At 43.4% G+C, this 24987-nt stretch overlaps 1 long non-coding RNA gene across 1 annotated transcript; it reads left to right on the forward strand.

The window, feature by feature from the left end:
* Positions 1–11740: 11740 nt before the first annotated feature.
* LOC138467107 (uncharacterized) lies at positions 11741–12681 on the forward strand. The gene is made up of 2 exons (XR_011268039.1): positions 11741–11815; positions 12051–12681. It is a non-coding gene; the product is annotated as an uncharacterized lncRNA (long non-coding RNA).
* The last annotated feature ends 12306 nt before the right edge of the window (positions 12682–24987 follow it).

Below are 24987 nucleotides of genomic sequence, written 5' to 3' on the forward strand. Positions count from 1 at the left end.
CAATGCTGTTTCTGTACAATGGTCTGGGCGGAATCCGAACTGGCACTTTTAGAAGATGTGGTTGGTTCCTAGGAAGTGCTGAACTTGCAGATAGATGGCTCTATCTAAGATTGTCAGTCAGATGGGGACAGTAGTAATAGGGCTGTATTTTTTCGGGATTGTGGGATCTAGGGAGTTTATTTGTTAGAAGGGGAACCTTAAGGCTGACAGGCACTATTCTAAAAGGAGGCGTTCATGAAGGTCGTGACGAAAGGTGCTAGAGCTTCTGAGCAGTCCTTAATGATATTGGCCGGACATGCATCCATTTTGGCCGGGCATGTATGCCCTTTACACCTGGAGGTTTTTAGACTGACTTTGTGATCTTTTTGAAGCGAAATTGAGGGATTGGGAGGTTCAGGATGTCTGGAGCAGTGACAGAGGCTGAGGTTCTGAGGGGCTTAGAATGATTTGTAAGGATTTCTTTTATTAAGCATGTCGCTTTTGTTCATCTCTGTTTAAATATTTATACACTAGGCTTCGTCCTTGGTAAGGGAAGCGAGGGTGGCAGGGTTCTCCAGTCCCCTAAAGATGGTAAAGATCTCTCTGGTATCCGACTAAGCATTGGCAATTCTGGAGTTGAAGGAGGTAGATTTTGCAGAGATAACCACTTGCTAATAGAGTTAGATATCTTAGTGTATTCCCTTCTCAAAGTGTCAGATGTTTTTTTTGCCATGTTGATTCCACAAGGCGTTTCTTGTTACATGGTTTTAAGAGGTCTGGGGAGAACCAGGCATTGGAGTGTCTGACAGGTTTGGCTTTGCAAGGAGCTAACGGGGCAATGGTGTTTACTGCTGTAGTTAGGGTAAAGGCATATAAGTCTGCTAGAATATTAGGGCTCTTTGAGAAGGGAAGGTTAAAATTTGGCATGTCCAGCAGTAGCAAGATTCATTATTCCATGAGTTTATGTGAGCTGTGCGCGAGCGCAGGTGGTAGAGATAGGACAGTAAGCTTGGGTTTCATTACGCGAGGGATGGAGATGTCAATAATATGGTGGTGAAACCAAGGACACAGGGCATTGGACCTAATCTAGATCGAGCAGTTAAGGTCTGCAATTGTGAGAAACCAAAGGGTATAGCACATGCTAGTCCTCGGGGACTTGTCATCCAGGTGGCCAGGACACAGCCATTGCTTTTGGATCCAGTTCCTGGGGGTGGACCAGTGTGGGACGATCACCTGTGTGAGGCATCTTCAGGGAGTGGGGGTGAGATAGCCGATGGTGAGATGCGGTATTCTACCCTTTTTTGTTCATCTACCCCATCCTATTTTATGGATTTTTCGAAGTGCCAATCCCCCCCCTTTTTACACAAACACTGGGCCGAGGAAGACAGTGACTGAGAGTAACCGAACAAACTCTCTCTCCCGTAATGGACATGTCCCATTAATCGGGTCAGGCAAAGTCAGGCACTTTACCCTAAGTGCATACACCTGATAAAAATTACCTCTCCTCACACTAATGAAAGACAACACCTAAAGAGCAAGGCAGAACATGCGAACGAGCAGAACCTCCGGGATGAAGGCACACCAACTGGAGCAGAGAAACAGACCAAGAACGAGAGTAGTGGGGCAAAAAACCCAAGGCTTCCCTATTAGCGGTTGTTGCCTCCGACAGACCACGAAAAACACGTGGAGTGAAGATTGCATTGTGTTTCAGGTATACCAGCGACCCTCCCAAGGTGAACTCCACAGTTGGGGAGGCGAGTTCAAGCCTGTGGTAATAACCTTGACTCAAAAATCGGAGAACACAAAACAAGAAAATAAAACACAGCCGGTGAGTTGGCAAGTGACCTGAGAGACAGGTGTGAGTTAAAGTGAATGAAGTAGCAAATCATATCACAAGTGAAGGATGCACGCGTATGCAAGAGATGCAAAGAAAAGCAGACCCGTGAATGAACGTTAAAGTAAAATACAGCTGCAAGACCAGCGATGCTAAGTAACGGAGTGGTCCGGTGAAAAGAAGTAGCCCATTCAAAAGTCTCAGTGAAAGGTGCATTGTTTGAAGCTAAAGGGCGAACAAACAGCAAGAGTGAAAGTGAATAGTGAACATTGTGTCGAAGTGGATCGCAGTGGTCTGTAATGAAAAGCCACGCACAATCAAAAGACCTAGGCATCCGAAAGTGGTCCGAGCCCGGTAGAGGGAGACTCGAAGTATATTAAGCTTGGGAAAGGGAGCCCCCTTGCAACTTTGTGTGAACTGTATCGTGAGAGGTCTGAGCCTGGCAGAGAGAGACCTATGAGAACGCTATTGTCCATTTGACAGAATGCCAATTTGACCTACTTCCATTTGACTGCATCTTTTTGACCTAATTCGGTAGGTCAAATGGTACACTTTAAATAAAAAATAGTTGTGGGGTGGGGTAAGGGAATAGGTTGAGGTGGGGGGGTCAGTGGGTGCAGGGGTTTCCGCCTGCATAAGGCAGGGTTGCGGGGGGTCTCCGTCCGCAGTAGGTAGAAATAAATTAGGTCAAGACAATTAGGTCAAATGGGCAGTGGGTCATGTTGTTTAGGTCAAACAACCCAATATCTTTGAGAACTGTGTGGTGAAGGGTCTGAGCCCGGCAGAGGGGGACCTTTGTGAATGTTTTGGTTGAAACATTATTTTGAAAGTCAGAGAAAGGAATTTTAAACGTGGAAGGCCAGGTGGTCCTCAATCCACAGTTTTGAATTGTGTACTGTGTTGGAAGCCAAGCCAGAGTGTGTCATCCTGCCTACAAGGATCGCCTTACTCCGTGAGGCCTAACGTGGGCAGGAGAGCTGGTTCAGTCACATTATCATTTCAACACTGACTTTTTCCTTTGCATATATTTTCTCCTTTTTACAGAGATAGGGCAGGCATTCGGTTTTTGTTAGCATAGGCCATTCTGATTTGACAGACTCTACTAGGACTGTTTTGTTTATCGTTTGATGGTCAAGACTACTCCCATCTTAGTTATAGGACAGAATAGGAGTTTCTCCAAACCCAAAAATGTCAATGAAGGATTTACAAATTGTATCCATTGTGTCAGTGTCAATACTTGTGATACCATGCCTTCCCTAAACAATCCAGTATGATGGACGACCCTTAGTGTGAGTGAGGTTGTTGATGCAATGCATGGAACCTAGAATTTCAAAGGTGTTCGTTAGTGAGGGTGCCTGAGGATCTTGAGGCCCAGGTTTAGGTTTCCCAGGAGGAGGCTTTTGCAGGAGGATTTGATGTTGTCTCCCAATATGTGGAGGAGATTCTCTACGAAGATTAGAGTAGGGCCTGGAGGGTGGTAGATGAGGTGGATAACCATGGTGCAGGTCGGTGAGGTGGACAGCTTAAGTGAAAGAATGTCTACATTCTCTTCTAAGGAGGTGTTAACCTGCCTAATGGAATGGGAGTCTTCGGCCACAAGGGCGACCCTACCTCCTGTGGTGTTGGGCCAGTGTTTCCGGTAAATTTTTAGTCCAGGGGGATGGCTAGGGAAAGGGCTGGACCTGATGCTTCATGAAGCCAGGTGTCTGAGATGGCCAGGGCATTCAGATTACTGGAGGTGAGGAGGTGACTGATGTCGAGGGTGTGTGCAGATAAGGACCGAGCATTGATTAAGGCACAGTTTACATATGAATCCTTAACTTAGGGGATAGAGCCTGGCTCTTTGTGACTGGTCCATTCAAGGGTGCAGTATTAGTACAGGAGGCAATATAAGTCATGATATTAGCATTCTCAGAACAGCTAACATTAATCGGCACAATATTGCAGGGGCTAACATTCATAAGCGTCTTGTCAGTACAGGAAGCAGCAGAAATGGGGCTGATTGCATTTACAGAGCAGCTAGCAATAGCAGGCATGTTATAGTTGGATCTAACCTCCATGGGTGCAGTACATGAGGCAATATAGATAAGGCTGTGAGCATTTTCAGAGTAACGTATATTGACAGGCATCTTGTTTCCTGTGTTTGCATTCATAAGCGTAGTGGCAGTACAGGGGTCAGTGGTAATGGGGCTGTTTGCTGTGTGGTGCAGGAGGCAAAATCAGTGCGGCTAAGCGCCTTTCCAACACGGCTAACATTAGCACATACATTATGGAGAGGGCTGGCATTCAAAGGTGCAGAGGTGCAGAGAAGAAACAGCATGGACAGGTCTATGAGCATTAACAGTTACAAGACAGCTAGCATTCGTAGGCATAACATTGCACAGGCTAACATTGAGGGCAAGGTGACAGTGCAGGGGGCAGCAAGAAGGGGGCAGCATGTATTTATTACAACACAAACATTTAGGAATGCCATTTTCTAACCACTTGTGTTTTGCAAGGCAGTGGCAATGCAAGATACAGCATGTGAAAGGCTAGGTGCCTTTGTAGTAAGACAGGCAGTGCCGAATGCAGAGATAGTTTCATTGTGTAGAGAATCATTGTTACGAGGTGCTTGAATTACAATGTGGTGTAGGTCCATGGTGACAGAGGGCTTCAGACCCACGCTGCTAGTAGAAGTTAATGTGCAGGTGACATCATTGACATGCAACATGGCCCTACTTACATTGGCATCAACAAGTTTGGATTAACATTTTGGGGCGGGTGAGTGGCTGCCGTTATTGGTGATTACTAGCAGGTGGAGGGTAAACCATGGGTAGGCAGCTGGGGAGTGCTGAGTGTGCACTCTTAGTAAATGGTTTCTTTCATTGGTTAAGTGGGGGCTGCCCATGTGCATGACCGCGAGTGACGATTGTGGATCACCAGAGGCTCTGGTGCAAAGTTTTAAGATTACCTCGATATGTCTCAATGACAACATTACGCCACGAACTAGCGATCACCTCTCAGTATAATACAACTGCCTGAAAGCATGTACATTGTTAAGCAAAATAAGAGATCATCCTGGCGAACCAGCATATAACATACTTAAAGGGCTCACAAAGTGGATCAAATTTTGATAGCAGCCGGCATTGACATAGAGTCTCTTCAGTGGCATCCGCAATTGGTTAAAAAAACGCCTCCAACTATGGTGTTGGATCCAGAATAGTGAAAGAAGAGCGTCTCAGAAAAACGCTCTTCCGCTACAACTCACAACGAACAAATTAAATTTACAAACCAAATATCTACTGAAATGTCCATCTCAACACCATCGAGACCAATTTTTGCGGCTGCGGGTAAATGCCCTACAGACAAAGGAGATGAGATGGTTAAGAAAAGATCCTGATTTAAAAAACAATCTGTGTAGACACTGTGAAAAAACTGTTGAATCACTCTACCATCTGATCACAGAATGTGAAGCAATCTCAAATCAGAGGAAGCTTTATCTAGGATTTTGTTTCCTTTAAACAGAAACGAAAAAGAATGGTGGTCGCGTGTGACTTCAGGACATAATATGAAAATAACTTGTGCAATTATTGATTTCTTGGATGTAATTCTAAAAAGAAATTTAGATGGACCAGTCTAAAAGAGTCTATCAAATAACTCAAGTTAGATTGTCTGTGCATTTAAAAGTTCAAAGTGGTTATATAGATTTTGTGATAAATGTTTGTGATAAAAGTTTGTAAAAACTAAAAATTCACAATAAAAAAACAACAACAAAAAAACAAATTGTGGATCATCAGAGGTAATGGGGTACACATTAGCCTGCATGCTCATCTGCCTGGATGGTGCCGTCTAGGAGGCGGTGGGCGAGTTGAGTATGATTGTGGGACCAGCCTTTTTTGGTGCTTGGTCCTCTGAGGAAAAGGGGTCAAGGAGACTACACCCATGAGCACGTGGACCACCGGCACAGGAGCCTGATCATGAGGTGATGCAGATAGATGCCCCTTGAGTTGATAAGGTCACTGATGAGAGCAGCGGTCGTACTGCCGATACTTCCAGGCTACAGGGTATAATCCAATTGGATCGATCTGGCAGTAGTGATGGAAACACAGTGAAACAAGGTGAGCGAGCTGGATTAGGGAGAGTGCTCGCTGTAGCAGATGGCGAGTTGCAGGATTTACTGTATGATGCACGTCGGGCTGGCATCAATGAACGGTAGACCCAAAGGTAGACAGCTAGAAACCAATGTTGCCCCCATGCACCACACAAAACATTGTTTGAGTGTTGGCAATAAAAAGGCTGTGGGTTTTTATTGCACATCATTATTTGATAATAACAAAACAATCCTAATCATAATAACCATATACATAATGGGCCTCATTACGACCCTGGCGGTAATCGTGCCGGTTAAAATGGCACGGCTGCCCCCGGAGTACTTTTTATTTCTGGCGCCTGGCAATGGGGGATTACCGAGGCATTACAGCCACAGCGGTCCCGGTAATTCCCCATAGCCAAGCGCCGGAAAAAATTACTCCCATTCCAGTTCCCTAGGACTCAATGGGAATCGAGAGGACGGATGCACTGGCATTGTGTACAACAGTGCCGGTGCATCCGTCAAGGTCTGCGAGCGGGTGCTTTTCAGCCCACCAGGTCACACCGGGCGGAAAGGAACCCGCACGCATAACTCGGAGTATGCTGGTCTGGTAACAACAGTGCCGGTAGTTTGCGCAAAATTTTTCTATCCCTCTGTTAAGCTTCTTTCTACCAATGTCTATGACTTTAAAAGAGTTTTCCCCCACCCATGCTTTTCTGGAAAGGATGGCAGAGTAAAAAATGCCAGTGTCTTTCCAGTTGTGGGCTATGCCTGTTAACGAGGTGCATGTTTCTTCCAACACATTTCTCCTCCCCATGGTGACTAGGTCATTGCCCCCTAAATATACAATCAGGAATTCAGGGGGATCCCTGTATGCCACCAGGTCTGACAGTTTTTCATGAATGTCTGGCCAGAGTAGCTCCCTGTAGCCCCAGCATGAGGTGATGGTATTTTTAAATGTTGTTCCCGCTTTCGTCTCCTCAGCCCATCTCCCTGTTATGAACACAAACGAGTGCACTATTATCCAGGCTGATTTGAGTGGGGCGTTACGATATGTTTTCGGGAAAAGACGATTTAGATTAGTTCTAGTCTTATGTATATTTTGAAACATTCTGACTTCCACCCCTCTATGTTTTTAACTTAACTTGCTGGACCCCCAAGCCTCCTTGCCATGCTGGTGTCGCTGCGCCTATTCTAAAGGAATGGGTCCCAAATTGTTTGGAGTCCCACCCTGCCTTACCAATGGCCTTCATTAGTATTCCTTTGAACTGAAAATGACTAAGGGCCGATGCGTCCATGTGGATCAAAAACCGGCCTCCTACCAGCGGGCGCTGCATGCAGTATTTGTTGGTGGTGCATGCCAGGCAGTTGTCAGCATCATCAATACAATATACATTTATTTCCCTTTTGTAACCTGTTTTGGACTTGTGTATGTCAATAGTGATGCTATCTGCCCTTACCCTTATGTCCGTCATCCCTAGTCCATTGTTGGCTTTGGTGCTCAATGCTATGAGCTTGCTTACTATGAACGCCCCAAAATATGCTAACGAGAAAGCTGTTCTGAACAGCGGGGTTTCATATGGGTGTGAGCATATCTCCTCCAGTAGGCCAGTCAGTGTGACTAGTTTCTGGAAATCAAGAGGGCGCCTTTTGTCTTTTTGTGGCCCTTCCATTGTCCCCCAGCCTTTTAAGGCATATGAAATTAGGGAACTCCGGGTTGGATCTGAGTTTCCCTGTAGTTTGAAAAAATAAGCCACGGCTGTCAGGTGCCTTTTCGCCCATTCCCTCTTAAATCCCTGTCTTTAGGCCCAGCCTAAAAATGCATTGATATCTTTTGTTGTTAGCAACTCTACATGGTTAAGCCAGACACATTTTAGTACCGTTTTCAGACACTTACTATATTGTGCTCTAGTGTTCTCCGCTAGGGCCCTTTTGGCCAGATATAAAAGTAACCCTGTGTCAGGGTCTATCTTTTTTGTTGGCAGTATGCATTCACCCGTGCTTATAGTGTTTGACGCTGCTGGCTGTGCATCCCGGCCCCGGCCATTGGCGTTGATACTGCTCTTGCTACTTTTACAGAATATCCCAGCAGTCCTTTGGGATAATTGTCATCTCTTTTTGGGCAATTGGAGCCATTTGGCGAAAGATGTGATAATGCATCAGCAATGTTATTATTTGTTCCTGCAATGTGTTTTGCCCTAACTACAATATATTTATCATTTTAGTGATGGCCCTTAAAACTTTCAGCACTGGGTGACACTTGGTTGTCCTTCTGTTAATAATTCCCACCACCACCGCCATGTTGTTTGACCATGCGGTTAGATCTGTGTTTGCCAAGTGCCTGCCCCTCACATATTCGTAGATATTTTTTCACCTCTCCCCCCACTCTGATGTGCAGATGTGGCTTGTTACAGCCTTCAGTCCTTAGTTCTAGGATCCTTGCGAAAGCCTTGCCTTGAGGTAGCATCCTGTCTGCAAAGTTCAAACTTCCTGCCAGTGATTGCATCTCCATTACCAAGCTTTTTTCCTTTTTTCCCATTTTCTTGATTTTATCTAATAGTTCCACCACCTTTAAGTTTGGTATTCTACAAACCCCTGCTTTGGTGTCTATTTCTATTCCTGAGAAAATTATGTTTGTTGCTGGTTTAGTTGTTTTTTCCGCTGCCAATGGTATAACCCATTGTGCTGCAATTTCTATAATTATTGTGAGTGCCCATTGGCACTCTCCTGTTTCTGGCTGTCCTACCAACATAAAATCATCCAAATAGTGGACTATGTGTGCTTCCGGTACCTGTTTTAGGAAAGCTCACTGAAAAAAATTAGCTGAATTGCTCAAATAGTGCGCAAGATACTGCGCACCTCATAGGTAGGCACCTATCCACAAAAAAACTTTCCTCAAAAGTAAAGCCTAATCAAGGCTTTGACTTTGGGTGGACCGGCAACAGTCTAAATGCTGACTATGTCCAATTTGCCCCTCAGAGTCCCCTTTCCACATTTCCTGATTATTCTGAGTGCCTCCTGGAAATGGGTGTAAGTCACTGCAGTTTCCGTTTCTGGGATTCCGTTGTTCACGGACTGCCCTTTTGGGTATGATAGATGATGCATCATTCTCATTTTCCCCGGTTCCTTCTTGGGTACTAGTCCCAAAGGAGAAACTATGTATTTTTTTAATGGCATTTGTTCCCATCGCCCCTGTGATTCCCCCCAATTCCAATTCTTTCAAAATGTTTGCCCTCATTATTTCTGGGTTTTCTCTTTCTGTGTTTAGATTGTTTGGGATTTTTGGTGACCCTTCGCCCTGAAATGGGATGTCGAAGCCATCCTTGAAGCCCATTTCAATTGCTTAACTGATCTTTTTATCTGGATATGCAGCTAGTGCTGCTTTGAGCCCTTCTATAATGAATGGGTATTTCCCTGGCTCCATTCTAATATTGTGTCTTGCTTCATTGTTCTTCTTTTTTGGGCCCTTTGCCTGGTAGGCAGGCGCAACTGCTGCTGGAATGTTCTCCCCCGCATTTGGTGCAATTGTGCCTGAATCTGCATACCTTGCCCCAGTTGCAGTGCCCTTTCTCAAAATTCCAGCAAGTGGTGTTTCCTTTGGTGTTTTGTGTTTTATATTGGCTGGCGGTATTGGATTTAGCCCCCCATGGCGGCTTCTTCCGAAAGGGCTGCTCCCCCTTTCTGTGTTTCTCTGGTTCAGTAACTTTATTAGTGCTTGCATATGTTGTCTTCTTATGGGACTGTGCCTTTTCCCCCTCTTTTGGTGGTTTCCCATTCATTAGGTATAAATCATTTTGGACCTCATGATATATGATATGATAGCTTAGTTACATAGCGCCTATACACAATGTGTTTCAAAGTGCTTAAGGCAAGGGAGGGAACACTGGAAAATACAATGACATTCTTACAGGCCATGAACAGTAAGGATGTGAAATTCACTATCGTACTCGGCCTAATGACATTTCAGATAGTGCAAGAGCTCAGAAATAGATAAGGAAGGGAGGGGAGAGTGGAAAGGAAATGGAAACAGACAGGCGACTACTGTACTAGGCCTGACAACATTTCTGGTAGAGCCAGAGAAAACAAAAGGTGAGGGGGAGAGGGGTGCAGAAAGGGAGGGGAGGAACAAAACAAGCGACTATCGTTCTAGGCCTGACGACATTTCAGATAGTGCTGGAGGGGGAAGTAGTGGGGGGGGGGAGGAGAGAGACGAGGTTGCGATCATACTGGGTCCATCCCATTCAATCTCTGGTTGCTCGGACATAGCCCTCCTGGACCTTTCATCATATGCGAGCCATGTGTCTCCTCCATAAACCCCCTTTATTTCTCTGATCTTATCTATGTATGCTAATAATTTAAACCCATCCCCTGGAGGTTTCTCTAATAATATGGTTTCTAAAATAATGAACACCTTCAGCCAGTTGTCCCAGGTGCATTCTACCTGCGCATTTCTTGTTATTGCTTTCTATTCTATCTTTTTAGGATCTTTAAATGTGTCCAAGCCTTTTCCATCTGCTTCTATCAGTAACAATAATTCTAGGTATCCTTTTTTGCAGATTGCTTCTTTTACAATTTGTTCGCTGTTCCAAGCTAGCGATTTTTGTATCTATTTAACATACCAGTTTCTAAAGCTTCCAGCATTTCCCCTAATTGTGCACTTGTGACCATGGTGCCCTCTATTTGGGCTGCCGTTGCCACTTCATTCGCCTCCTCTCCATTAGTTACAGCCAAAACTCCTACTGTTGTTGGGACTGTTGGTGAGGTGTCCGTCACTCCAGGTCCCGTTGTACCGGGTTGCCCCTGTGGGTGGTTGGAGCCAGGCCATGCCTTTAAAGGCCCTTCTCCTCCCCCCACTTGTTCTACAATTATTTCTACCTCTGTTGGTTGTTGCTGTTTCTCCCTTATTGCAGACATCATTTGTTTGATAGTGTCACATTTTTCATTTACTATGGCTTACTGTTGAGTGAAATACTTGTTCTCAATGTTATCAAACATATCAGACATGTTGGTAAACTTATTACCTTTCTTGCCGCCCTTCTTTCCTTGTGCGGGCGTGGTCTGCTTGTCTGTCCCTGTATCTCCATTAGCTTTATTTGTTGGTGGAGATGCACGTCCCCCACCACTGTGATGTCATCTTCTTCTTCGTCTGAGCCTTCACTTAGTCATTTTCTCACCCATGGCCACCCATGAATTTCTTCTGCCTCCTCAGCTCACAACATGAGCTTGATTTTTTTCTTTGCTGCTGGCTGCATGGTTATGCAGAAAACACCTGCTGTGCCCCGTACTCAGGGTAAACAGAAATTCAGCTGCTTTAATCAGACTTGTCGTGCTCCTCGTGGTATTTTTCTAATTGCTTTTTTCCTTGAAGCTGCCTTCCTGCTCGGCCTCTTGGCTGTTGTGGCAACCCTTCTGCTTTGTGAGTTTGTCGCTATTTTGATTTGCGTGCCTGCCCATGCCGACTTCCGCGGTCCCTACTGATTTAATTTTGTATTGCAACACTACCACTTTAAAAAACATGTCCACGTGCTTTTTGTCCATTTATCGCTGGTTCCCTAGTGTTTTCTTACTTTAAATGTAAATCTGTACTTGCGACTGTGGCCGCCGCTTGCTGCTCGTGTTCTGTGCAATATTTGCTGTGTGTTGTCTTGCTTCCAAAGACATGCTGCGTGTACCCTTCATTTCTGGCGCACCCATGTTCGTTGCAGGATCTCCTGTCAGTTTCTACAAACTATTAACTGGCAACCTTCACTGGGTTTTGTTTTCCTCACAGCGTTCCTTCCCAGCTGCCCTGTAGTATGAGGTTTGTTGTGTCTTCCTTTGCCTTGCTGCTGCTTAACACGTCTTTCCCTCTTCCCACAGGTGGCTTGCTCCGCTGGCTCACGCAGCGTTCGAGCAGACGTCCTCTGGACCGGCGGGATGTGTATGGTCTTGTGGTAAGTGCAGCAACTGTAGAAATGTAAATGCAACTATGCCGTCTGATTATATATTGGCCTAAGTGCACTCGTATCACTTTCGCATCATGAAACAATGTTGTAACATGTGAACCTGAAACCATTGCTTGAGAAGCCATTTTGTGTAAGGAGCCCATTTTGAGTTTTTGTTCTGCTCTCTGCTCATTGCATACATATATATATATTTATATATATATTTTTTTCTTCTGGTTTTCAGCTTGAGCACAGTAACCGACCGCTGCTTGAACTTTGAGTTGCTTACATAGATAGGAATGCCAGGCTGCCACATGATTTTTGTTTTGTCTTATAATGAGAGAACCTTGAAGCTGTACATAAGCACGAGTAATCTGCAAACCCAGGTGTGGTTCTGTCTAGTTAGGCAATTATAGCAGGCAGCTAGAAAGAATTATACATGGCTGTATATGCTCCCCCGCAGGAGTTGTTATTCATTTCTGCTTCAGAACTGTCTGGCCTTAGCACAGAGAGATAGCATTGGCTGGTAAGGCAAGGCATGCCACCTCATTAAAGGGAACATGATATGTTTTCCTCCATCCAGATGCACCCGGTTCTCAGATAGTAAATTGTTTTGGCACTGGCAGCAAGAGTGTAGAATATTTTAGCATAATGAATTACGCAGTAACCTCTTGAACCCTAGCCTGATGATGTCTGAACAAAAGGGGCTGGGCAATGCCTTCTAATGCTGTGAAGTTTGCTATATATGTGCCTGTTGTACTTGTGCTCTCTCTCTCTCGCTCTCTCCTCACGGTGTCCGTCTTCTTTACACATCGTGGGGCTCTGAGATCAATTTGATCAAATGCTATTATTGAATAAATATATTTGACTTTGGATCCTCGTGACTGGCGTGTCATTAGTATATGGTTGGCTGCCTTAATTCCGGTCTTTGATCCGTCACAACGATCTATGAAGAGTATTGTAGCATGCTTCTCTATGCCAGATTGGGTGCTGTGAGGAGCAGGTTCGTCTTCCCTTGGTCCCAGCCTTCGTGCTTTCACGGATTTTGAGTTGCAATACGAGTGGTGAAATTCTCAGACTCTATATGCTCTGGAAGCAGAAAAGGGCCAAACTTCGAATAAGGAATGCAACTTCAACCGGAGCAAGACAAAGCTCATGGCTTGCATCAAAAGCAGGTCAATGCTCAAGAAAAGAAAAAGTATGCTGCGTAAGCAAGGTACTTGTTTGGGGCTCCGTGCAGAGTGCCAAACTGATTTGTGCTTGTTTGCTGCAAATGCAGCTCTTTATATTGTGCCAGGGCGAGCCCTGGGCTTTGTCTGCCTGTGTGTGGGCTGTGTCCAGCCCCCGGCCTGCTGGCGCCAACAGCATTCTGCACTCCGAAGTGCTTCTTTTGTTGTTGGTTGGGGTTTCCTACCTGCCCTGCCCTGGGGTGCTTAGCACTTTCTTGGTGAACTTGTCCAAGGTGTTTCTGCCACCCTTCCCCTCATCCTGGCTGGCTCCAGGAGTCTGAGGGGGGAGGAGAAGGTGAGGGGGTGTACCTTTGCTTTCCCCTGACCTTGGCTGTGTTGTTGGCAGCCCACTGTCCTGCCCCCTCTCCCTAGCCTGCATACCATGGGGCACAGGTTACTGGCACCCACGTTGGAGCTGCGGGTTCCCCCTGCGCAGAGCTGGCTAGAAGCAGGTCGGGGCGGTGTGGAGATGGATTGTGCACTGTATACCTGATGACTTAGGTGGGGGACTTCATCGGGACAAGTTGAAATCGCAGTTGGCACTGAAAGCAAAAGGCTTACATGCTGCCGGCAGCATGGCCTTAGGGGCAGAGAGGAACACAGAAGAGGCTTCCTGCAGGAAGGCGCCTTCATTGCTTCGCCGGCTGAGACGGCAGAGACCAGACACCGGCAGAGACCATTCATGAAATAGAAATATTCATAATCATCTTGACCTCCATTCTCCTTAGTTGCTGATGTATTTTACCACCTCTCATATTTCTGCTCATATTTTCTTAACACGTGTAAGATAACTTTGACTCAAAGTTATTTTACACGTGTTTCTCAATTAAGTGTTTGATTAATGCATATTGTGTGGGTCTCGTCCTCAATGCACATACATTTTCTCTTATTCAAAATCGCAGTTCTCTCTTTGTGCTCCTGAGAACGTTTACGCAATTATTATGTTTTGACATTTCAAATTAACACATATTAAACATGGAACATTTAAAGAAAGCAATCTGATTAGTTGTGAGCCCTGTCGTTGCATGAATTGCTTTCATTGGTGTCATTTAGCTTGGACTTACTTTCTGTCTAATTGTGCCTGCTCCTCTGAAAATTACATTGAGCTCTTTGTCAACACATTTGTCTGCATTTCTGTCTAATCCTAAACTGTTCCTTTGTTGCCTGAATATTCTATACAGTACTTTGGTATGTGCTGAATATGTGGTATTGAATTAAACTGTTTCCGTGTCATCTTGATTGACCTCATTCCTCATTATTCTCTGCTTAGGACTAATCGAGTCATGCAAAACATAATTTTCTTCAAAGTTTTTCCTAAATGTCTCACTCTATATTTTATTGTTTTTAATCTAAATATGAACATCCAAGAAGTTTATTGCATCTTTGCTTGATCTCCATGTCAATTCCATTCTAAAGCTTTTGTTATTGAACTTCTCTGAATCCTGCAACTTCTTTATTCCATCTAATTCTTCTCAGAGTTCTACTAGAAGTGGTCTGTCAGATCCCTCTCCACCACCTAACCTCGAGCTCCTGACATATCTACCCAGTTAACTCAAATTTGCATCCAGTGTTTAGGGTAAACAATGTGGGCAGTCTTCTATTAACAGCAAACAATAGCTAAAATGCCATGTTCTTTGGTCTGCAAACCACCCAGAGATCCTCCATCATAGTTTATCTCTTTCACAGTAGAGGAAAATACCCATTTGCATGCATGTCTGATCCTGCCCATAAGAGTAGTCTAGCCTGAAATGCCAGGTAAATCCTCTTTCAACATGAGTATCATCAACAACAGCCTCAGAAAAGTGTTTCTTCCTTATCAGACACCATAAGTGAGGTGTAGTTGGCTCTCTAGGCACATTTAGCAAACAGTATTGCACTGCCCACATGGCCGCCACCACTTCGCAATTTTCTAACTAATAAAATGCAACTCAACACCCACCAGTCAGACCTGGATGGTAAACAATGAACTAATAACAAGCATACACATGGTCAATTTGGTCTATTTGCAGTGGTTAAGGCTTGGTGCTGAACTGCTGGGACATGCATGCCACCCAAACCTCATCTTTTCTGTATGTGTACACATTCTAAAACCCACATGTATCACTATTGTGTCAATTTCTCCTTGTCTACTGACATTCCTTTCAAAGTAAGAATATCAACCAATACTGGATCGGTAGGTCACACAGTTCATTTATTTCACTATGAAGGTGCATTCCACAGTATTTTAGTGGCAGATGTGTGCAAGTGTATGGTCTGCGGTGGCGGCACTCTTCTTCTCTGGTTCCTGTGTCTGGAGTCGGATAATGGACTTTGTGGTATGACAGGAAGAGCAGGAGACGTACTATAATAATGTACTCACCTCGCCATGCAGAATGCGTACAGACGTGTATACAAGTGTATGGTCTGTGGTGGCGGCTCTCCGCTTCTCTGGTCCCCGTTTCTGTAGTCAGATAACAGACTTTGAGCTACAATAGGAAGAGCAGGAGACGTACTATAATAATGTACTCACCTCGCGGAGCATGCAGAGAAGTGTGTGCAAATGTATGGTCTGCAGTGGTAGCGCTCTTCTTCTTTGGGCCCTGTGTCTGAAGTCAGATAATGGACTTTGTGATACAACAGGAAAAGGAGGAGACAGACTATAAAAATGCACTTTCTGGGGAGAGCGCGCATGGAGGTTTGTGCATGTGTATGGTCTGCGGTGGAAGCACTCTGCTTCTCTGGCCCCCGTTGCCTGGAGTCGGATGACAGACTAGTTGGTACGACAAGTAGAGGAGGAGTTGTAAAGACACACTACTGACTTTGTAGAAATTATCAAGGCAAGTAAGCTCAAACTTTAATTACTGTACCCCTCGATTATAAACCTGTTGTATTTAACATATGTCCGGTCACAGGTACACATGAGCGCCTTACCTCAATTTTGTCTGTGCATCTTGCACTAATAGATCCTCTTATCCCCCCTCCTCTCTCTACAATCTTCAAAGTACTACCAACTTAACCAGCATGGATTAAAAAATGTTCACTGTACCATCAAATTCAGATCAACTTTCTTCAAATGGCCTACCCCTAGAAGCTTGTACAGCAATCTAAGTGAAAACAAGTCAAAATCACAGTTTTTTGCCAATCGACCACTCCTACTGTCTCTGCTGCGAATTTGGTAACAGTGGATGTACATGTGGAATGCATAGATTTTATAATAGCAGACTCATCATCTATGTGAATGTGCCATGAATTAGGTGACGATTCACAAATATTGGATCAGCTGGCTGAATCTCCTAACCCCAAAGCGCATCTTTCCTCGTCTCAACATCAGGCTCCACCACATTCAACTCAGCAAAGGTATTCACCACAACCTGACTTTTTTACACCTAAAAACGTGCAGTTGGGAAGAGACACAAATGTTTTGCCTAATTTGGATACTCTAGGGCCTTCATCTATTTCAGCGCTTCATCTGGTCCTGGAATCCATTATGATACTTTACGATAACATGAAGGACATTGTCCAGGATAACTTATATAAAATATTGGTAATTGACAAGACAATGAATAGTCTAACTGAGTTTTAGAAGAAACAAATTGAAAGTAGACCTTGTGCAGGAGGCCTTATATTGGACAGAACAAATTCTGTTGTTAGCATGGAGGATGAGGTCAATAGCCCTTCTTCTCTTTTGAAATGCCAATCAAGGCTAAGTGGTTTGCCAAACGTTTTTGCGTCGTCTAGAGACAAGGTCCTCCCTACTACTATTACTGAAGCTCAAGAGTCATCAGGAATTGAGGATGAGGCGGCCATCCCATTAAGGAATGAAAGGAGGAAAAAGCGGAACTGGCTCCACCCAAAGAAAAAGTCAAAGAACTTACCAAGTACCAACAACAACAAGAGAAAATCGTTGAGAACATGTCTGCACTTATTACCATTAGAGGGAGAAACAATTGACTTGAATACTCGACCAATTGAGATCTCTGGCACCGAAGACATTATTGATCACTTTGGTGATTAACACCAACAAAACAACGACTAAAAATAAAAAACGCCTGAATAGGTCATCAACCCAAAAGAAGATCACCACATTTATGAAACCTCAGGACAAGGCTGATTTGGATATGTTTACACTTCCATCTGAGGTCATTGAGAGCCACAAGTCTTTGCCTTCCTCATGCGCTTCTAATATTCCTGCTGTGAACCCTGTGGCTCTGCATTCTGATGCTTTCAGTGGAGTCCAAGATTGTGAATCCCCTTCTAGTATCAAGGAACTGGGTGATGTTCTTAAACGACTTTGTCCCTCTACATACCAGACCAATATACACCATTCCACAAGCTATGATGACAGAGTACTATGTTTCAAGTGAATGGTGAAATATAAAGCTATTGCTCATATTCTCAAAGATCCCTGCGCTTCGTCTGTTGCATTCGGGTGATATTGACTGGGTGGAAATTACAGATCATGGCTCAGATAGACTGGTTGTTCCTTTCTACTCCCATTGGATCGACTGGTATGGGAACAGATGGACACCTTCAGGTCTATGGGTTTTGATCTGTAAGTTTTGCAAGCCCTGGCCATATAACACCTTTCTTATCAGCTCACAGTGTCAGGGGTATGGGTAGTCCATCAGGTCCCACACCTTTTTTTAATAAAAAGGGATTTCTCTATTGCCACTAACCAAACTATAGAGCCTCAACTGGATTGGTAATGGCAATCTGCCACCCTTAACAAAAATGCAAGGCCTAATGGCTTATTTTCTAATCTTTAGCTCCAGTTGTTTACATATTTTGATGTGGAATACTTGTTTTTAAAAATTGCAAAAGCGACCAAAGACAACTAACTATTTATGGGTCACAAAATCTTGATGCTTCAAAAGACAATGTTAGTTGATCCTCTTTAGAGGGTTACAAAACCTACTCTAAACCAGCAATTAGATGACCAATTGGACGTCCCTCGGGGGGGATGCATCATCGCAATAGATCTAAACCTTAAACTACACTCACTTGAGATTCTCACATCTAACGATGGCCTGCATGCAGTTGGTATGTTCCTCGAGGACCTTGGGTGTCAATTATTAGCAATTAACATGTATTGGAACCCCGAGAAATATGAGTGTCACGTAATGCATTGTGCACGAGATGGTAATATTGTAGACTGGTTAGGGAAAGGTTTTGCTAACAATATTGTTATTGGGGGGCACTTCAACTCCTAAGGACCTGATGTCCAACTACAGTTCTCTGCATCTTGCTCAAATGGCCTCACTGGTTACTATTAATAGAGGGAAAATCTGGAAAGCTTTTATGGATTGTTCTAAATTTCATCTTCTGGTACCTAAGGGTTCATTACCTTTTAAATAAATCAGTACCTGTAGAAGAGGACTAAGTTCCTCTTGGATTGAGCATGTGTATGTATCTTTTAATATACTACCATTCTGTTCACCTTTAGCTATTGAAAATCCAGGGCTGCGTGATCATTCATTCGTCAAATATAGCATCTCCATTTCAACATTGCTTCATGAGGTGGCACCCAGTCTAGCTTTTGTAGCACCCCATAGAGGAGGACTAGCGGTCAAATGGAACAGGTCTTTGTGTAATAGGTTTTCTGCTGCGACATGCTGATTTCCTTGATACATTCAGTGCCTAAGCATTTCCAACAGCGATGTGTTAATGCTCATGATATCTTTTCTGTTGAGGATTTTAATGAGACCATTCTTACGTACCAAAAGAGCTTGACTGGGACTGGTACTTGCGAATTCCCTTGTAGACTAAAACACACCTATGATTCTAGGAATATGACAGCTAAAAGAGACAAGAAGAAACAGTTAAGAGGTCTCTTACAAAGGACCAATTTAGACATCGAGGCTGTCAGGTTACTTAAAAAAAGATTTCCTAAAAATACAGTAATTACACCAAAGGTTTGAAATACCAGCTGCATATAAAAGACAGTCAGAGTACCCTGGAATATTTATATTTAAAACATGTTAACACATCTACATTTTGTGAATTGACTAACATTGTAACAGGAAACCACAATTCAAGTAACTTTTGTTGCATCGGAGAAAACACCTGGGTCCAATTTGACCAAATAATGTATGCTAAACCTAAAAACAAGCTTCTAATATTTTTCTCAAATGAAAATGATAAACACATTTCCCAATTGCTGTGGTTACGGGAGGATATGTATTCAGTTATTTGTAAAGTTAATCCTTCTGTGGCCCCAGGTCCAGATTGCCGTTCTCCCTTCATCTTAAAGAATGACCCAGACTTATGGAATTTTGGAAACAAACCAACTCCCTCCAACCTGGAAAACATAGTTTAGTATCCCTATTTTTAAAAAAAGGTGTTTGCTCAAATCTGGCTAATTATAGGCCAGTAGCTATCTTAGATGCTACTGACAAAGTATTTCCCTCCATGATATCGAACAATCTGAAAAAATGGGTTGACAATATTGGTATTTTATCTAGATTCCAGATTGGATTAAGGCAACATCTTAGCATGACCCGTAAATAGTACTATAATGTCCCATATTTTAGCTAAAGCTAAAGGAGGATTGATAGAAACCACATACATAGCATCCATGGACATGACTAATGCTTTTGATCACATCAACAGCACCAAACTATGGAACAAACTCTTGACTTGGAACATCACGGTCCCCCTGGTAAAAATGTCATCTCTTCTACATCAGATTGACCAAGGAGGGCCGTTGAACAAAGTTTATTGAAACTGAGGCACTCTGCTTCTCTGGTCCCTGAGTCGGGTCAGGGCTGCGTCCTTGCGCCACTACCTTTTAATCTTTATATATCACATATTGACAATTTATGGATGTTTGCCAATGCATACCCAATGAAATTAGCACCAACTACATTAAATTAGCTTATGTTTGCAGATGACCTATTGTTTTTTCTATCAGACCCCAATGGGCCATCAAAGAAAATGTAACCTGTTCCCGATTTATGACATTGACAACAATCTTTTAGTTAATGGGGCAAAGTCAAAGATTGTTGTTTATTCAAACAAGAGAAAGCCTAAACCTATGTACTGATCGGTTGGAGATTCTAGATTGGAAAGAGTGCCCACTTCACGCCATCTGGGTCATGCTATATCTAATACGGTTCCGATAGTCAGTATTAAAGAAAGAGTAAGATTAAGGCTCTGCTAGCCCAATTATAAAGAGTCTTAGTGAGGATGCTTAAATAGTCCTTATTATCATTCAATATTATTATTATTATGGTATTTATTGAGCATGGAGCTAGCTTTGAGAAGAAGCAACAGAGTTCTTTACAGAGGTATACAACAATACAGATAAACAACAGAGCGCTTTACAGAGGAATAGAACGGTACAGATGCATAACAGGGTGCTTTTCAGAGGTAACAGTAGAACAGATAGACTCCGGGGGGTAGGCTACAGAGGGGCACAGAGGAGGAATACATTTGTACAAGGTGGTGGGGAGGAAAGGGGCGGACTGCGTCTAGCGAGTCAGGTGGCGCAAGGGCAACATGATGGCCTAGGTGTTGAGGAGAAGGTTATTGCCTATTTTGCGATTTTATGCAAAAACAATTGCCCTATCGCAGATATTTCATTACATGGACTTGAATTTGGCTTCGATGTGCAGGTCTGTTCACTCTATCAATAATGTTAAAGATAGAATATAAGTGTGATACTATTCAGAATAGAATCCAACACAGAGGAGTTAATTATCCACCATGTTCAGACAAACAAAAAGCTATATGATGAAGACTGGAGGGAAACCATTGATCAACTGGGCTCATATCCTATGTGCAACAAATATGCTGGCTTTATTAGGAAAAGAGCCAATTTATCAAGATATATTTACTTGCAGTCGAGCTTGATCTATTTATTTAAGATTTAAACTGAATCAATTGCCCACGCTCAAAAGTAACAGTCCCAGAATTGGTCTGGAGGATCTGCTAGATATTGTAGGCTAAAATGCGTGATACACTTGAAATTCAAAAACACCTAATATTGTATTCTGACTCAAGCAATGATCTAAGAAAATTGCACTTTTACTTTTATGTATATAGCCACTTCGACCAAACTGGTGACTCACTTTGGAGACGCTTGGTGGAAGGAAACATTATTGCTCTGGTGTTAGCACTCCACAGATTCTTAATCAGACTCTTTGATATGTTGCATATACAGAATTAACTGGGCTTTGTCATTTACAGTGCACTAAAATCTTGCACTTTGTAAAGACTTCTGTATCCTGTTAATTGAAGATTGTTTTGTTGCCTTTTGCTTTTTTTAGATTGACTGATCATGGATTCTGTCTTTTTAAAAGTAATGTTTTGTGCTGTGTATTTTATGGAAATGTGTGCTATGTGTACGGTTTCATTGCAAAAACCAAATCACTATAAAACAAATTAAAAAAATGTGATCATAGCGACAATGGGCACTATAAATCAGGTCTTCGCAATACATTAAATGCCAAAACATGTGTTGTTAAGAAGAAGCATACACTTGATGCAATGAAAGAAGTATGTTTATTGTGACAAAGGAGACCCCTTGGGCACCTACACAGCGGTGCCTTGCTCACCCTTGTCTAGCCCACCAACCACTGCCATGTGCGTTCTAGAACCAAGGTAGAGGGTGCCGGTCAATCCAAATATTATTATTGAGTTCTCTGAAGTCTACACACATGTGTATCGAACTATCTCCCTTCCGCAAATAACAATAGAAGACAACCAATCTGAGGACTCAATTGGCTCTATAATGTCTATACTGTCTTCCCTGCAGAGCTTATTCAATTCTTCTTGTAGTGCATGCTTTGTGTCGACAGGAATGTTTCTCACTTTATGCACGATTGGTTTTGCTCCTCTTCTTAGAACTATGCGGTGTCTAAATCCTTGGAGCTTCCCAATTCTATGATTGAAAACTTGGGGAAATTGTTCCACTAAGCTTTCCCTGGATGAGAAATCGTGTGTTGTGACACTCAATATCAGTTTCTCTTCTCCTGGGTGGATCTTGAATAGCAAGTCAGCGTGGCCATCCCAAATCAGTACTGATGATCCTTTCTGAGCCACAACTAACTTGCAATAGGTCTCTCTTCTTCCAAATTTTAGGTGTACCCAGTTAAATCCTAAAATGTTAATGGTGCTTTGGCCATAACCTGTTGCTCTCACGTTGGTATGCTTTAGTTCTTGCATGGAACAACCCAACTCATTTTGATACCTAAGGACATCCACTATTGTATAGAGTGATCCTGTGTCTATCATCACTTCATGTGGGACTTTGTCTAATTCAACCTTTCCCAGGGTCCCCTTTTTTTAGGTGCATTGAGGGATAGGAAACATATTGGATCTTCTCAAGGATCAGTAATGATGAGAAGGCTGCTGGGTCCCCCTATTTCTTCCAGGGCTCTTATAGTGTGGCGTCCGCTTGCCCTGGGATTCATGCACACTCTTCTAAAATAGCCTATGATGCCCCACCTGTAGCACTCTGCATTGACAGCTGAACATTCCCTCTCATTATTCTGGTGCCTGTAGCATCCACACTTATAGCACTTTGACTGGGGACGCTCACTGTTCTCGGGGGATTTCTCTCTTCTCTCTTATTTGCACCTGTCATTGCCATTTGCCCTGGGCCATGTTGTAGCCGCTGACATTTTCTTCACTACAGCAATGGTCATGTCATCACTGTCATCTTCATATTCTTCTATTATTTTTATTCTTGTTGTACGATCTTCATGCACTTCTTTCCTAACTCAAGCATCCTAGCTAGGTCAATGGCCTGTTCTAATGTCGGATCTTTAGCTTGCCACAACTTCTGCTGAATCTGTGGGTCCGCAGTGTGTACTACCAGCTGAACTCTAAATTACTCATCCAGGACTCCAGTGAGCTAGCAGGAAGCCATGAGGCCCCTAATTGTTGCTATGTAATTATCCACAAATTCTCTTTTGTTTTGTTTTCTTGAGGAAAAGTAGAATCTCTCCAACACCACATTTTCTTTGCTCCCAACGTGCTTTTCAAGCTTCTCCAGGGCCGATTCATATTTCCTGGCAGACCGCAAAGATCCGGAGTCTCCCGTCCCCTATGGGTATGCTACCTCAGGAAGGGTGCAGAATATCCTCAAAGCCTCAGAACCAATACAATTAGAAGGGATGCTTCTTTCAGGTCCTCGTTGAACTTTACTCCCCCCAAGGCACGCAAGTACACTTTGAAAGAGTCTACCCATTGCTCCCAAGGTATGGGAGGTTCTCCTGGAGAGGGCTAGAATTCACTAGGGGCAGGAGTGTCTTGCATGTTTGTTGTGTTAGGTCCCCTTATTTCCCTCTTCCTTTTTGCTGGTGGGGTTGTGTGGTCCTTAGTTATTCAGCAAATGGGTGTCCATATAACTTTTTGCTAGTTATTTAGAAAATGAGTGTCCATATGCTATTTCTTTCTCACTTTACTAATTAGCGCTTTTGTCAAATAACTGTGGAGGTAAAAAATGTTGTCAGTTAATTGTCAAATGACTGTGAAGGTAACTGATGTCCATCTACTTTCCTTGGATCAGGAACCGGCACAGCGCTCAGCGAAGATCCGTTTCCAAGGATACTTTTGTCAATAATACATGTTGTTGCACGTCATGAGGTCATTTCCCCCAAGGCCTCCCTTCTGGAGCACAGCTGGGGTTGGTCGTGCGTCCCTTGTGGAGGCACTTGTTTTACCCTTGAAGAGGGGGGAGGCTGGGCGCCCCTCACGGATTTTTCTGTCCCCACTATGCGCCGTCACTGCTCTCTTCTTAATGGAAACCGCTCGTCACTCACAGGCAGTCATAGAGGATGTTGCCGGTCATCAGGCCACTCCCTCCTCTTTTGGGGGTCTCCTCCTATGCCCCAGCGGTGGGTCAGGTCCACGCCGCTCGTCGACAATTTGTTAAGAAAAAGCATACACTTATTGCGATGAAACAAGTGTGTTTATTGGGACAAAGTAGACCCATTGGGCACCTACACAGCTGTGCCCTGCTCACACTAGTCTAGCCCACCAACCGCTGTCACGTGCGTTCTAGAACCGGGGTTCCAGAACACACATGACGGCAGAGCAAGTCATCACCACAACATGTGTTTGTTTCAGTGTCTGTGTTTGTGTGTGTGTGTGAGTGTGTGAGAGAGAGAGCGAGATAGATGGAGAGAGAGAAAGAGGGAGACAGAGAGAGAGAGAGAGAGAGAAAGAGAGAGAGAAAGAGAGAGAGAGAGAGAGAGAATCTGTCGTTTTGAGTATTGAAAATGGTGGGGAATTGTACTTTTAAAAATAGAAATTGAAGAAGGTTTAAGCACAGATCATGTATTAATAAGCTCTAGTAGCAACTAATTGCCGCTAATACATCACTTTCTGTCACACACAGTGACATTGGGTAGCGTTAGAGGGGAATTTCACAAAGAAGTCTCTCTCTCTTGTAGTTAAAGGGGCTTAGACGCTTTTCATTGACACAGTACAGGAGGGCTAGCAGTGCCCCCATTTAAAAAAAATATGTTTTTGACTGCCTTTGGGTGAGAAATTCGGACCATAATTCTATTAACCAGATAACATCACAGTCTGTAATGTTATGTGCTAATTAATAAAACAGAAAAAAGCTACAGGTTCCCTAAGAGTGCAGACCTTATTCATGCAGAGTCAAATATGAAAGTGTATTATAAATGTTACATTGGTTCGGTGTGCGGGGGAGAAAAAGAGTCCCTGGATAACCCATGAATAGACACAAACTGCATATTACAGTTGTTCTTTCCCTAATTTTCAACTGACACTGATTGGCATATTATGATCTGAATTTCTCATTCAATCGCAGTAAAAAACATATTTTCAAAAACTTCGGACGCAAAACAAGACATTACCTTCAAGAAAGAAATGGAGAAAGGGAACAAATTTACCAAAGAAAACCCCGACCAACAGAAAAAACAAAGAACAATATAAATCTCTCTATGTATAAGAGACATTTGTAGATATGTGTGTGCGTATGTTCGAAATGTTCAGCAT

This window comes from Ambystoma mexicanum, chromosome 4q (genome assembly GCF_040938575.1).
Source record: "Ambystoma mexicanum isolate Mex_15411 chromosome 4q, UKY_AmexF1_1, whole genome shotgun sequence".
Classification (NCBI taxonomy): domain Eukaryota; kingdom Metazoa; phylum Chordata; class Amphibia; order Caudata; family Ambystomatidae; genus Ambystoma; species Ambystoma mexicanum.